Raw genomic sequence first — 15,357 nt, 5'->3', positions numbered from 1 at the left:
CCTAGTGTTTATTTCATTAGGTTTTGGTGAAGATTAAATGAGATAAACTATATAAATGCTTCAGATGAGGCCTGACACATGGCAGGCACTTCATAAATATTAACTCATGTTTAATTATCCTAGAATTGAAAGGAACAACCTGAGTCTTCTTGCACTGAAACAGTTTTTGTTAATTAGCATAGCAAATCGTGCCTCTGTAGCAAGTCTCCGTGGCAATTTCTTCGGCTGTCCCCACACTGGCAGCAGAAACAGGAGGTATACATACAGCTTTTTAAAAAACCATTTTTTTTCAGGGTTTCCCTGGTGGCCCAGTGGTAAAGAATCTGCTTGCCAATGCAGGAGATATGGGTTCAGTCCCTGATCTGGGAGGATGCCACAAGCCTCAAAGCAACTGAGCCCGAGCCCTAGAGCCCTGGAGCCCCAACTACTGAAGCTCGCGTGCCCCGGAGCCCATGCTCCACAAGAGAAGACACCGCAACGAGAGAGCAGCCCGTGGGGCAACAAGACCCAGCACAGCCAAAGATAAATGAAAATAAATAAAATTAGTTTTAAACGTTTTTTAGGAGAAAGCATCCAAAACAAGAAAAAGTAGACCAGTTTATCTCAGTGGATGCTCAAATAATGTTGCTAGCTGATCAGGGTTGTTGTTGTTGTTCGCTATTATTGTCCCTCTCCAAATCACAGCACCATCTCAGGCTGATTCAATGAACTTTCCTGAACAGTCCTATGGCCATATAAGGCTTTCTTTCATTTATTAGTTTGTAAGTTTCTTGAGTGCAAAAATCCTGCCTGGTCACTCTATGCCCCCAAACAACTAAAAACTGTTATATAATTCCGTGGTGGCTCAGTTGGTAAAGGTCTCCTGTAATGCAGGAGACCACCTGCAGCATAGGGGACCCGGGCTCAATCCCTGGGTCTGGAAGATTCCCCTGGAGAAGGAAACGGCAACCCACTTTAGTTGTCTTGCCTGGAGAAAGCCATGATCAGAGGAGTCTGTGGGCTACAGTCCATGGGATAGCAACAGTTTGACACAACTTAGAAACTAAACCACAACCACAGTTTTGGATTAAACACCTAGACAGTTTGAAAGTGGTGCTTTTTCTGAATCATAGTAATATGATTAAGAGTCAGACATCATTAGTCAACTGAACTGACACTACAGTCAAATGAAAACGGGTCTTAAGGAGCATCTCTTAAGGGTCAGCCTCTAGATATTATCATCGACTCTGGGCCATTATTGTCTTCCACCAATGCCTCACAAGAATCAAATTACAACGTAGCATTATGAACAGCCCATTTCTTGGGAAGTGGTAAACTGATGCCTTTTCCCGCAAGGTGAGGGACTGAAGAATTTACCAGAAAGGCTTGACATGGTGAGTAATGCCAATGAAACAGCACTTTATCTCCGGAAGACAGGGGGTACACATTAACATACAAGCCTTTTAAAGCTGCAGCCCAAGTGCAACGCTTCCCCGAACTTCACGGATCAAGATAAATGAGGTTGTGGTCAGGTTCCAGTGCTGGAAAATGGCTTGACAAGTTTCATATATGTTGTGCCTCTAGGTTTCATTTATTTATTTAACCCTAATTAAACTCTAATTAAACAGAAAAAAAGAAGATGAATATTAATTTGGCCTGAGAGCAGAGTATCACGCTCTTTCTAATTTTTAATGCTCACCGTGCAGTCATATGGCAGAATTATAGAATCTCATCTAAATCGGATCAATAGCCCTTAATTAAACATTCTTACAATTTTTTTAAAGATGGGAAGACATGGATAGATATAAAAGGCTATTTGACTGCTACACCATATAGCATTTTCTTCCAGGTCTAGTTGCAATGTTTTATATTAGGCATACCCAGAAATACAATCTTCATTGGATTACAGTGATTTACTCGTATAACAGCAATTGCAATCCATGAGATCTTCTGACTTAGAGAACAGCTCTTTTTAATTGAAAACTGTGGCAAAGACCACCTGACCTGCCTCCTGAGAAACCTGTATGCAGGTCAAGAAGCAACAGTTAGAACTGGATATGGAACAACAGACTGGTTCCAAATCAGGAAAGGAGTACGTCAAGGCTGCATATTGTCACCCTGCTTATTTAATTTATATGCAGAGTACATCGTGCAAAATGCCGGGCTGGATGAAGCACAAGCTGGAATCAAGATTGCCAGGAGAAATGTCAATAACCTCAGATACACAGTTGACACCACCCTTTATGGCAAAAAGTGAAGAAGAACTAAAGAGCCTCTTGATGAAAGCGAAAGAGGAGAGTGAAAAAGTTGGCTTAAAGCTCAACATTCAGAAAACTAAGATCATGATATCTGGTCCCATCACTTCATGGCAGATGGGAAAACGATGGAAACAGTGTCAGACTTTATTTTTGGGGGCTCCAAAATCACTGCAGATGGTGACTGCAGCCATGAAATTAAAAGATGCTTGCTCCTTGGAAGAAAAGCTATGACCAACCTAGACAATGTATTAAAAAGTAGAGACATTACTTTACCAACAAATGTCTGTCTAGTCAAAGCTATAGTTTTTCAAGTAGTCATGTATGAATTTGAGAGTTGGACCATAAATAAAGCTGAGTGCCTTACAAATGATGCTTTTGAACTGTGGTGTTGGAGAAGACTCTTGAGAGTTCCTTGGACTGCAAGGAGATCAAACCAGTCAATCCTAAAGGAAATCAGTCCTGACTCTTCATTGGAAGGACTGATGCTGAAGCTGAAACTCCAATACTTTGACCACCTGATGTGAAGAACCGACTCATTAGAAAAGACTCTGATGCTGGGAAAGATTGAAGGAGAGAGGAGAAGGGAACGAGAGAAGTTGAGATGGTTGGATGGCATCACTGACGAGATGGACATGAGTTTGAGTAGGCTCTGGGAGTTGGTGATGGACATGGAAGCCTGACATGCTGCAGTCCATGGGGTCGCAAAGAGTTGGACACGACTGAGTGACTGAATTAAGCTGAACTGAACTGTGGCAAATCAAGCACAGGTTATTCTTCTATATTGTTATCAGACAGTGATATACTGGAGGTGGAAAAAACCCACTGGCTTCTCATACCTCCACACTGAGCCAACACCCAGCCTCTGACAGGCACCAGCGATCTAATGTAGTGTAATACTGTACAAATGATCTACTTGGCTGAAAAGTGTGGTCAAGTACATCGACATATACACTTGAAGATACATGACTTTGTATTGTTATTGTTGTTCAGTCGCTCAGTTGTGTTCGACTCTTTGCAACCCTACAGACTGCCTGCAGCATGTCAGGATTCCTTATCCATCACCATCTCCCAGAGCTTGCTCAAACCCATGTCCATTGAGTTGGTGATGCCATCCAACCATCTCATCCTCTGTCATCCCCTTCTCCTCCCACCTTCAATCTTTCCCAGCATTGAGGTCTTTTCCAATGAGTTGGTTCTTCACATCAGGTGGCCAAAGTATTGAAGTTTCAACTACAGCATCAGTCCTTCCAATGAAGGGTAAGGACTGATTTCCTTTAGGATTGACTAGTTTGATCTCCGTACTGTCCAAGGGACTCTCAAGAGTCTTCTCCAACACCACAGTTCAAAAGCATCAATTCTTTGGTGTTCAGATTTATTTATGGTCCATCTCTCACATCCATACATGACTACTGGAAAAATCATAGCTTTGGCTATACAGACCTTTGTTGGCAAAGTAATGTCTCTGTTTTTTAATATTCTGTCTATGTTGGTCATAGCTTTTCTTCCAAGGAACAAGCGTCTTTTAATTTCATGGCTGCAATCACCATCTGCAGTGATTTTGGAGCCCAAGAAAATAAAGTCTGTCACTGTTTCCCCATCTATTTACCATGAAGTGATGGGACCAGATGCCATGGTCTTAGCTTTTTGAATGTTGAGTTTATGTCAGCTTTTTCACTCTCCTCTTTCACCTTCATCAAGAGGCTCTTTAGTTCCTTTGTGAATTCAATATAATTCCAATCGAAATTCCCCTTGGCTTTGAAGAAACTCAGGAAGTTCATTCCAAAATGTACATGAAGGAGCAAAGGAGAAGAACAGACAAAACACTCCAAAAGAAGAGCCCTATGGGGGAACTTGTCTTCCAGATATTAAAATTATTCTAGGGTTAAGGTGATTAAGAGAGGGTGGTATTAGTGAGAAAGAGACAGACGAAGAAGTACAGCAGAATATAGAGCCCAGAATCAGATCGAGATATATGCAGAGATCTGACTGGCTTTTTCTAGAGCTGACATTACAGATACCCTGTGCCTGTGATCAGTTGCTCAGCTGTGTCTTACTCTTTGTGGTCCCAAGGACTGTAGTAAAGAACCCACCTGCCAGTGCAGAAGATGCAAGAGACTTGGGTTCGATCCCTGGGTTGAGAAAATCCCCTAAAAGAGGGCATGGCAACCAACTCCAGCAGTCTTCCGTGGAGAATCCCACGGACAGAGAAGCCTGGCAGGCTACAGTCCATAGGGTTGCACAGAGTCAGACATAACTAAAGCAACTTAGCATGCATGGACTGTAGCCTCCCAGGCTCCTCTACCCATGGAACTTTTCAGGCAAGACTACTGGACTGGGGTGTCATTTCATACTCCAGAAGATCTTCCCAACCTAGGGATTAAACCCGAGTCTCTTGCAACTCCTGCACTGGCAGGTGGATTCTTTACCACTAGCACCACCTGGGAAGCCTGACAGATGGCTAGGGAAAATACACAGTTTTTTCAATATGTAGGTCTGGGGAAAACAAATTACCCATATATTTAAAAAATAAAATTGAACTCTTCACATCACACATAAAAGCCAAATTCAGGTGTAGTAAAAACTTAAATGTAAAAATAGACTTAGAAAATTGAGGAAATAATATAAGGGAACAGTTCTATGATTTTCTGGTTTAGAAATATTTCTCTGAAAAACTATATGCTACAAAAATATATGCTAAATGAAATGATCCTTAATATGAGATTAACTATATTAAAATTAAGATTTTATGTTCCTTAAAAGACACCATAATGAAAGTAAGAAGTTAAGTCAGAAACTGGAATGTTTTTGCAACACAAAGCATTAATTTCCAGAATATATAAAGAGCTGCCATAAATCAATAAGAAAAAGAAAAACCACCCAACTGACAAATGGACAAAGTGTTAAACTTGTATTTCTCAGAAGAGAAATAAACAGACAAAATTAAATGGAAAATGGGTAATAATACTAGAAATTAGAAAAAAAAATACACAAAACCACAGTGATCAGATAACATTTTACAGTTACTATACATACAAGATGGAGAAGGCAATGGCACCCCACTCCAGTACTCTTGCCTGGAAAATCCCATGGATGGAGGAGCCTGGTGGGCCGCAGTCCATGGGGTCGCTAAGAGTGGGACATGACTGAGCGACTTCACTTTCACTTTGTACTTTCATGCACTGGAGAAGGAAATGGCAACCTACTCCAGTGTTCTTGCCTGGAGAATCCCAGGGGTGGGAGAGCCTGGTGGGCTGCCATCTCTGGGGTCACACAGAGTCGGACACAACTGAAGTGACTTAGCAGCAGCAGCAGTAGCAGCATACATACAAGAAGTAAGAACCCTGATAATACCCAGTATTACTGAAAATACACAACAATAGTTACACCGTTTAGGAAAATAATTTGGCATCATCTAGTAAATCAGAAAAGTAGCTGAACTCTCTGACTCTGTAAAATCCACCCCAAGGTAGGGTCCCTGGAGATACTTCTGAACTGTGAACCAGGAGAGATGCAGAAGAGTGTTTATAGCAGCCCTGTGTGTTTGTAGTTGGAAAAAAAAACCCACTGAAACCAGACCAAATGTTAATAAACAATAGAATGGATGAATAAATCATGGTGTGTTCACAGTGAATACATCAATGAACAAATCAGAAAGCTACACTCATCAACAATGGAATTCAGAAAGGAAACACTGAGTAAGAAAAGCAATTAGCCGGACAAACTCATGCAGAATGATTTCATTTATACAGCATTCAAGAACACGCAAAACTAGACAACACATTGTTTTGGGATTAAAATATATGAGGTAAAACTACAAAGAAGCTTCCCAGGTGACACTCGTGGTAAAGAACCTGCCTGCCAATGCGGGTCAGAGACATGGGTTTGATCCCGTAGACAGAGGAGCCTGATGGGCTACGTCCACAGGGTTGCAAAGAGTCAGACACGACTGAAGTGACTTAGCACCTGAGCACAATGACTCTATGGGCTTTCCTGGTGGCTCAGACAGTAAAGAATCTCCCTGCAATGCAGGAGACATGGGTTCCATCCCTGGGTCAGGAAGATCCCCTGGAGAAGTGAATGGCTACCTACTCCAGTATTCTTGCCTGGAAAATTCTATGAACAGAAGGGCCTGGCAGACTACAGTCCATGGGGCTACAAAGAGTTAGACACACAACTGAGCAATTAATACACAAAACTATAAAGAAGAGCAAAGGGATAATGAAGATAAAGATCCAGGTAGTAGTTATCTCGGAGAAGGCAATGGCAACCCACTCCAGTACTCTTGCCTGGAGAATCCCAGGACGGGGGAGTCTGGCGGGAGCCTGGTAGGCTGCAGTCCATACGGTTGCTAAGAGTTGAAAATGACTAAACGACTTCACTTTCACTTTTCACTTTCATGCACTGGAGAAGGAAATGGCAACCCACTCCAGTGTTCTTGCCTGGAGAATCCCAGGGATGGGGGAGCCTGGTGGACTGCCGTGTATGGGGTTGCACAGAGTCAGACATGACTGAAGCGACTTAGCACCAGCAGTAGTATCTCTGAAGAAAGGGAGGAGCAGAAGGAAGGGAAGGAATCCAGAAAGAGTGCTTTGAAGGCTTCCAAAAATATTGGAATACTTTTCATCTTAAAGTGGGTGGTTGGCAATGGATTGCTATTGAATTATTATTATTAAAACGCCCCAATTTTTAAAAACTTTTTCTTTTCATACTCACATAGAAACTTCAAAAAGAGCACAGAGAGTTTCTATGTATCCTTTATTCAGCTTCCCCCAATGACATCATCTTACACAAGCATAGTTCAATGATCAAACCCAGAAAACTGACCTAGGTGCAGTGCCATGCAGTAAACTGCAGACCTTATTCAGATCTCACTAGCTTTTACCTGTACTCTGTGTGTGTGTGTGTGTGTGTGTGTGTGTGTGTGTGTGTGTACTTCTGTGAAGTTTTACCCCACATATAGATTCTTGTCATCACAACCACAATCAAGATACAGAACTGTTCCATCACCACAAAGAAACTTGATAGTCACAACCTCCTTCCAACACTAAACCCTGGCAACCCCTTGTCTGTTTTCATTACTAAAATTTGGTACTATATACATTTTAAAAATGTTCTTTTGTATCTATTTAAAATCTTTAAAAAAACTTAACTTAGATGGGGGAATTGCTTAGGACCTGTAAAGGTTATCCCCACCAACTCTTCCTGCCCCATGAGGTGAAATTCCCCTGGACTTGTTGAACTGTTCACCCCAACTCATCTCCCTCACCCCTGTCTAAGAGGTCTAGGGGAAAGATAAAGACACTTTTTTCTCCTCTTTAGAGGGCCATCTTCGATTCAGGAGACCATCTTGTCTTCTCCAACCTGCCCCTCCCTCTTGACCTCAGGCCACTGCAACAGGTGCTAACCTATGACAGTCTCTGTTCATAGGGTGAAGGATGAAGTTAGCCCAACATGGGGAAAGTTACCAAACAAATTAAACACAGATGGAGAAATTTCAGATACACTGAGAGCCATCTGATCTTGACTGACAGCCTTGGGTATTACTCAGTCATGCTTGACAGTTCTCACGTCTTTCTTCCATGCTGGCTGGCTCCTTTGGAAGCAGAGTCCCTGGCTGATCTCAGACTCACTACAGGTACAGCCAGTTTACTTTGAAACCCAGTGCTCTAATCTAGTTGAACCCCAGCCCCTACTCTGTGCCTTTTTGTGTAAAAACAAACAAAACTGTTTTCCATCTGGGCTCTTGTAATACCCCTGATGCTTACTGCATCTTTCAAACCTGGTTCAAAACAGTCTCCACCCCCTCTCTTCTCTCTCCCTATGGTTCTCCTCTTTCTAGTTAGGTGTGTTTTGTTTTGCTTGCATTTTACAGCACTCAACCAGGCATGTATAGGCAGACTTTGTTTTTGGCTACAATCAGTCTGTTCTTGGAATTGTCCTCCTAAACGGAATCATGTTTCCTTCTAAGAAAAATGCCGTGATTGGAGCCTGCATTCCTGAAGAAAGTCCAGCCACAGTTAAATGAGTTTATTAAAGTGTATTCCTTGGGATAGTATCATGTAATTTGATTGCTGTGGACAAATAACTCCGGAAAAGACAGGATTTAACAAAGTTAATCCCCAGCCCCTGCCACTGCAAGAATGCGCACATCTTTTTTGTGTGAGGTCATTTTCACAGATCTTTTTTGCAGGGAGAAGGAGGAGGTTTCTATGGGAAGGCTACTTGAGTGGAAAACTACCAAATTAAAGCATATATAGGACAATAATGTATCATTATTTTTAAAGCAAGGTTAAAAGAACCGAAGGTGTTATTCTCCAACTTCTATAAAACAAGCATAAACATGTGTACGTGATGACTAACTGCAGATCCACCCTCCACATTGCCGTCTCCCTGTAGGAGCTGACCTGTAAGAAAAGGCTCCTTTGCTCTTCACCCAGGCCACTTCCACAAGCGTATATTTCCAAAGCACTTCCCAATAATTCATCTCCAGAGAACTCCAACTATAGTTAAGACTCAGGTGCTCTATTGACCTTCTTACCAAAAGGAACAACCCCCTCCACTCCCTCTTGTTTCCATTTTTCCAGAGGCAAGGAGTTTCAACTCCTGTGACATATCCCTTCATATCTCTGGGGAAAAAATGCTTTCATTGCTACTTTTTGATGATAATTCTGTTTTAGCCATTATCCATCAACTTTCCTCTGTGGAGACATATGCTGCTCTCCTCTATACACACACATACACATACATGTACACACACAAACACACAGGGTACATTGTCCATTCACTTATGGTCCCAGTAAAGTTAAAATCAATACTCAGTAAATACATTATTACGTGTTCGGTCCCTTCAGTCGTGTCCAACTCTTTGCGACCCCACAGACTGTAGTTAGTTTCCCAGGCTCCTCAGTCCATGAAATTCTCCAGGCAAGAATACTGGAGTGGGTTGCCATTTCCTTCTCCAAAATGCATTATTATGATTACACCTAAATGACAAAGTTTAGCAATGTAAAAAAACTATGATCATTTTTTTCCATCCACATTCTTCTGTGCCTAAAGGTAATAGATGTCTTTCTTTTTCATTTGCTTATTTTCCTATGTATTTATCATTAATTTATTTCTGAACACTCCCCCTGTAAATTTCCTCTGGATATATTCAAGTAAATTAAGTGCTTCATTAATTTCATCTTCTTGAAGATAACTCTTCTAGAGCCTTCTGGCCTGCAATTATCTGGGTAGAATGATTTCTAACCCTCCCTCCTGTTTTCTTGAAATCTCCCTTTCCTATCACTTCGGCCGTTTCTTTATACCTTTCTTGGGTTGTATCTCTTGCTTGCGTCTATATTGGTTTACTTCCTATTTTGGTGGAGCACACTCTTCAGCAGTTTCCTTAGAAACAGTTCGTGGAAGGTAAAGTTTTTGAGAGATCTCATTCATTTGAAAAATAGCTTATTGAGTGAAGTGGAGTGTCTTGGGGACCAGAATCCTAGAGGAAAATTGCAGGTGTGGTCAAAAGCCTCCCCGCAGTCTGACTGTGATTCTTCTTCCTTCTCCCCACCTCGAACTCCCCTCACTCTGCTCCACTGAATAAGGAAAGTGGACGTAAGCAGGGAAGTGGGAAAATGGTAAGACTCTGGCTAGGCGGGACCCCAGAGCCCATCCAGGCCAGTGTACACTAGAGGACTGCCCACAAACCATTTACTATGCACAAAATACAGTTTGGGGGGAAATAGGTATTAATGGCCTTAATTTTTAATATTTTTGAAACATTCACAAGCTTGCAGAAAAATTGAAGGTACAGAGGAAGAATATTTGTTTCCTGAACCATTTAAGTCAATGGCCAACTCAAAGCCCCATTACCACCAAATTCTTTGGTATGTTTTCTACAGACAAAGGGCATTTTCCTATGGAAACAAATACAACCACCAAAATCAGAATACTGACACTGATATGTTATTACCACTGAATTCTCAGACCCTATTAAATTTCACCATTAGTCCTAATCATGCCCTTTACAGCAAAAGAATCCAGTCCAAGGTCACGGGTTCCACACGCCATATCTTTTTAGTCTCCATTACGTCTGTAATAGTGCCTCCATCTTTGATTGATTTTTATGACCTTGACACTTTTGAAAATTACAGGCCAGTTATTTTCCAGAATAATCTTTGGCTTGGGTTTTCCTAATGTTTTCTCCTTCTTAGGTTCATGTTTTGCATCTTTGTCAGGACCATCACAGCAGTAATGCTTCTGATGGCATCCAGTCTATGAGACAGACACAGTTTCCATTTGCGCCAATCCTGAAATCTGCCTGTTTCCTCCACTGTACAGCTGCACTTTTCTCATTTGCAGTTAATAAGTACTTTCTAGAAAGGTATTTTGAACATACATAAACACATCATTCCTTATCAAACTTTTAATCTACTCATTATTTATTTACTCTCATGTTTTTTATTTTATTCTGCGGTTTATTATGGACAGTATCATTAATTACTTTTTCAGAGTACCCCTGATTTGGCCAGTGGGAGTCTGTTCAAGCCTGGGTCCTTATCCTTCTTTAAGTGATGGTATTTGGAGGTAAGACCTTTAGGAGACAATCAGGTCATGAGGGTGAAGCCCTTACAGTGACATTAGTGTCCCTGTAAAAGAGGCCCTAGAGAGTTCCCTTGTCCCTTCTGCACGTGCGGTTACAGTGAGGAGACAGGAACTTCTCACCAGGCACTGAATCTGCCAGCACTTTGATCTTAGACTTCCCATCCTCCATAACTGTGAGAAACAAATTTCTCACATGTATAAACCACACAGACTACATTATTCTGTTAGAGCCACCCAAACAGTCTAAGACAAGGAACTGAGTACAGCAAAAGGCATGGTGTTAGGGCAGACCAGCAAGGCAGAGAAAGATTCAGGAAGCAGTGCTGAGACATATTTCTTCACTATAAAAGCACATGTCAACCTCTTCATAATTTCAGAGAGGCTATGGGCTTCCCGGGTTGCTTGGTGGTAAAGAATCTGTCTGCTGATGTAGGAAATGCAGGAGATGTGTGTTCAATCCCTGGATCAGGAAGCTCCCCTGGAGCAGAAAATGGCAACCCATTCCAGTATTCTTATCCGGAAAATTCCACAGACAGAGGAGTCTGGTGGGCTACAGCTCATGAAGTTGCAAAGAGTCAGACATGACTGAGAGAATGAGCACATATACACATTGCAGTAAATATCAAACAATTTTAAAGAAAAGCAAGAAAGAGGTATTACAGCAATGGGAATTTGCAGCGATGATTTTTTTTTAAAACTAGTTGGCAAGCCTCCGATGCTTAGGGCTCAAATGTGCTATTGATCACTCCGAACCTTTCCAATTCTACACTCACCCACACTACCACCACCCCACCACTTTATCTTTAATAAGCCATTTGGTAAATGCTGATGATAATAGTATTAATTGGGGAATTCCTTGGCAGTCCAGTGGTTAGGACTCAGCGCTTTCACTGCTGTGAGTCCAGTTCAATTCCTCTTCAGGGAACTAAGATCCCATAGGCCATGCAGCGTGGTCAAAAAAAAAAAAGAAAGGAAATTAAAACAAAAATGGTATCAAATGGCTTGGAATTTGAACATTTGAAACTTGTTGGCGAGGCTACCATATAATGCTACAATGATAACCCTCAAAGTCTGACAGCTGTCTAGTGAAACCAGCATGAAAATGTATCTTGACACATGAGTGGAAAAGCAAGTCGCTTTTCAGGAAAACGTAAAGCTCAAAGGACATTTTAAGTAAGATATTTGGGGAAGGATAATTTTCTCAAGATGAATAATTCCTAGATAATTATTCAAGTATAGTAATAGGAAGAATTTAACAAAACCGGCAGCTGAGCATGAAACCTCTTATTTTGAATTTATTTAAAATGAATATAATCAAGCTATTCTGATTACTGTAGCTGAAGTGACATGGTCAGTGCTGAGTTTTATAGATTAATGCCTCTGTGGTTTATGTTCTGATACCCATAGAAAATCATTTGTCGCAGTTATTTGAAATAGTTATAAATGGTGTCTTACCAAAAAACAAATTTTCTCCTTAACAGCAATTTATACATTATGCTTTTATTTGTTTTTCTTTTATATTTCCTTTCCTTTATTACTCTTTCTTTCTTTTTTATAAACCACTGTGCCGAGGGCTGACTTTCAGAGGATCTCAGGGAGGGAGCTGCTCTGCTATTTTGCTTACTTAATACGTAATATTGATCCTGACAATGCCATTGGATTTATTAAGGAACCCTTATCTTTTACAGATGGTACTAAATATTTGCTATTGAAATGACAGAATGTTTCAGATTAGCTTCAGAGGAATCCAGTGGAACGAAAAACAGTGACTAGACATAGCAATGGCCTAAGACTGGACAGGAATAGATCATCGTTTAAGCTAGGTGATTAAACAATGCCTGACACACGGGTTTTATATGCCATTTTTCTTTAACTTTGTATACATCTGAAATTTTCCATAATACAAAGTTTGTAAAAAATAAAATTAGATCTCTTAGGTGAGAAGCTGGGGAGCTTTGGTGGTTTTGATGGACGTAGTCTCTAGAGGATTGAAATAAATTCATCTCTCTGATGGGTGGCACAGGAAGCCCCTTGAAAAGGTAAAGAAACAAAAGTTGGCTGAAGACCAAGGGGATTTCATCCTAGGGATCTTAACCCTCAGCTCACAGAAAGCTCCAGGGCTGAGCTCCTCCACCCCTTGGAGGAGCACACTTGGGCTGCTCTCGCCTCTGAGTCAGGGGTTTTCCTGACTCAGCTTAACTGGGAAGACTGATTCGGGAGAAGTCAAGTGAGTAAGAAGGAATACATCTATTTTTTAAAATAGATTGTCCCAAAAAAGCTTATTCCAGGGGTTTCATATTTTCATCTGAAGCATTTATACACCCTAGCAGAAGCCCTGATAAAATGTTGGTGGGAGCCTTCTTAACTTCCTTATTTATCTCTTCTGCAGGAAAAAAAAAAAAAAAACCCTCAAAATCAGATGAATTTCCAGAGGAAAAATTTATCAAAATATTAACACTTTAACATTTAATTGGGGTGATTAATTTAAAAACATAGTCATATAATAAGTTATTTCAGACTGTTCATTGACTTTATGTTTTTAAATGGCAAAAGAGATTTAGTTTCTTTCTAACAATATATCGGTATTCACATAAGACCTTTTTTTTTCCCTAGGGCGTTTATTTTTGTTTGTTGTAATTCTCATAGAGTAAAAGGTTCAAGAGGAGGAACTGTGAGACAGAAAACTGAAAAATTTGATTACTGAAGGCTTTTTCTCCCCCCTGTTGTATGCCATGCAGGATCTTAGTTCCCCTAGACGCGTGCCCCCTGCAGAAGCAGTACGAGGCTCTAACCTCCAGGGAATTTCCAATCACTGAAGGCTTTGAATGCTAAATTTCCATCAGTACTTAAAGGAATCTTTAGTCATCCACACACATGTGAGTGTCTAGCCCCTCTCTAGACCACCCTTTCTCTGAAGAAGTCAACTCATTCTTTTTAACTTTTCCTACTTTGTTCTACAAACTGGCAGTTACTGAACAGGTAGCCATGGGCACCTTTGCAGGCAGCCTTGGAAGCAACACCAGCACAGAAAAGACATCCCACAGGCAGTGTCTGGAGCCCAAGATAAATATTCTAAGCGCAATATTTACCTTGGAAGTTGGGCTAGATTTGGTTCTTTTATTTTGAAAACATGAACTTCTTTCTTCTCCCACTCCATGTGTGTGTGCTAAGTTGCTTCAGTTGGATCCAGCTTTTTGTGACACTATGGACTACTGAAGCCCCCCCAGGCTCCTCTGTCCATGGAATTCTCCATGCAAGAATACTGGGGCAAGCAGTTGGCCATTTTCTCCTCCAGGGGATCTTCCCAACCCAGGGATCAAACCTGTGTCCTCTGGGGCTCTTGCGTTGTAGGCAGATTCTCTAACTGAGCCACCAGGGAAGCCCAAGAATACTGGAGTGGGTAGCCATTCCCTTCTCCAGGGGGTCTTCTGGACACAGGGATTGAATCCAGGCCTCCCACATGGCAGGAAGATTCTTTACCATCTGAGCCACCAGGGAACAAAGATACTGTCTTACCATATGGACTTTGGGCTTGACCAAGTGAATCTCATTGACCAAAAAATGTGAACAGACAGGATGAGAGCAGAAGCTTTAAATGGGCTTGCGTGATTTGGCTTCTCTTAGGCTTCTGTGATCTGCCATGGGAAGAACATGTCCTGAGTAACTCTCCATCAGGGAGAATGGGAAAACACACAGAGGAAATCTGAGCCCACTCAAGCCTGAAGCCAAGCCCAGGTGACCAGTAGCCTGAAGCAGAACTATGAGCGAAATAATTGCAAGGACTTCTTCTTGCAAGTCACTGAACTCTGTGATGGCCTGTTATGCAGCATTATTGCTTCAGTGGTAACATAAAAATCATCCACATACACAAGGAAACTGAAATCTAACAGCAGACGCATTTTCTAGTCACTGTGTAAAGCAGTGACGCTTAACCTACTTAGACTTAGGAACCTTCTTAAGATTTTGATAAATACTTTGATCTAATTCTTCTTCAAGTTTCCTTGATTCTTTATGTTTCTCCCCAGGTTTCCATGTGAGCCCACCTGATTGGCAAAATCTAGAACATATCTGGACTGCTAGTTGCAAGGGCTTGGGGACATGTAGCTATTTAGCTTTCCAGCCATTGAAACCTAGGAGGAGTTTGCAATGAGACTTGAGAGAAGTTACTTGCCAACCTACTCTTTCTAACACACCATCCCAAGGAGGAGGAGTTTAGGGTGGGGTCGGGGGGAATGAGAAGATGAAGTCAGAGGAAATCAGAAGAACCTGGTAACCCAGAAATTGTGACAAGAGGCTGTATGAAGAAGTCAAAGGTTAATCACTTAGATTAAACGATGTAGAGGAACACCATGCAAAAATATAAAGAATCGATTGAATTGGGCAATAATGATATCCCTGGAGACCAGACGGGGGCTGTTCCATTAGAAAGGTGAAAAGATGAAAAGGTAGAGGCAATGATTCCCATGGTGCAACTCTTTACAGAACCTTGATTGAGAGGGAAGGGGGAAGGATGTGGTTACTACCCATGTGT

At 41.4% G+C, this 15,357-nt stretch overlaps 1 protein-coding gene across 4 annotated transcripts in view; it reads right to left on the bottom strand.

The window, feature by feature from the left end:
* Window positions 1-15,357, bottom strand: part of LOC138421781 (uncharacterized) — a 211,368-nt gene that overhangs the window by 174,850 nt on the left and 21,161 nt on the right. The gene's annotated exons all lie outside the window — the stretch shown is intronic.

The sequence above is a fragment of the Ovis canadensis genome, chromosome 16, assembly GCF_042477335.2.
Source record: "Ovis canadensis isolate MfBH-ARS-UI-01 breed Bighorn chromosome 16, ARS-UI_OviCan_v2, whole genome shotgun sequence".
NCBI lineage: Eukaryota > Metazoa > Chordata > Mammalia > Artiodactyla > Bovidae > Ovis > Ovis canadensis.
The sequence above is the reverse complement of the archived record's forward strand: the minus strand, read 5'-3'. Positions and strand labels throughout refer to the sequence as shown.